This window comes from Jatropha curcas, chromosome 11 (genome assembly GCF_041381405.1).
Source record: "Jatropha curcas cultivar XTBG-Jc1 chromosome 11, XTBG_Jcur_1.0, whole genome shotgun sequence".
Taxonomy (NCBI): Eukaryota; Viridiplantae; Streptophyta; class Magnoliopsida; order Malpighiales; family Euphorbiaceae; genus Jatropha; species Jatropha curcas.
Genome location: NC_143161.1, coordinates 23,472,973 through 23,473,873, shown reverse-complemented (window position 1 = coordinate 23,473,873; position 901 = coordinate 23,472,973).

Here is a 901-nt window from a genome sequence, read left to right as displayed (position 1 = left end):
TCCTCTGTTGTCACAGATGATAATGAAAAACCCTCTTCACATATACCTTCAGTAATTTATGCAAAATATAAAGATACTGAACCTAAACCTATAATTCAAACATTAGTCAAACCTAGGTATTCTACTTCAGATATTCCTAGTCAATCTCTTAAAATGAAAGGTGTTGGTTAAATATATATATATATATATATATATATATATATATATATATATATATTATTTTTCTATATATATAAATAGAAAAGTGAGTCTTTTTGGGTGGCAGTAAATTTATGAATGAGAATTAAATAGCTAGGTATTTCCATCCTATCTATTGTGAATTTTTGAAAAAATCATAGTTATGGAATCAATAAAAAACTATTTCAGAGGCACCAAATTTTTTATACCAATTCCACTAGCAACCATTTTTCCAAATTATGGCACCAATGAAAATAACTACGCTGACTAAGGGAAAAATTAGCTCCTCTAACATAAATATAAATTGTGTTGCGAATTATGTACCTTTAATTTTCTGCTTATAGGTTCCACTGTTTCATTTGCTAATTCATTGGGCAGTGCCCTTGCTAATGCACCAGTTCCTCAAGTAAGTTCCTCTGTTAAAATTTGCACCATGTCTTTCTGTCAGGTTCTCTCCAGGGACATTTGCGATTGGTTCATCATCCTCTCTATCAACTGTTTCTAGATATATTTTCCGAAATGAGGTGACTCCTCTGGCTCATATGTCTCCTACTCGACAGCCTTCTCTTCTTACTGTTTAAGATTCAAATGTTCAAGTTATCTCTTCTCCACAGGTATGCTCTTTATCGCACCTGCCTTGTGTTGCACCTGCAGATAGCTCCTCTTCTAATTTTATTTGTTTGTTATTACTGAGATGGAGGATCCATTACCTGAGGCTTACTCC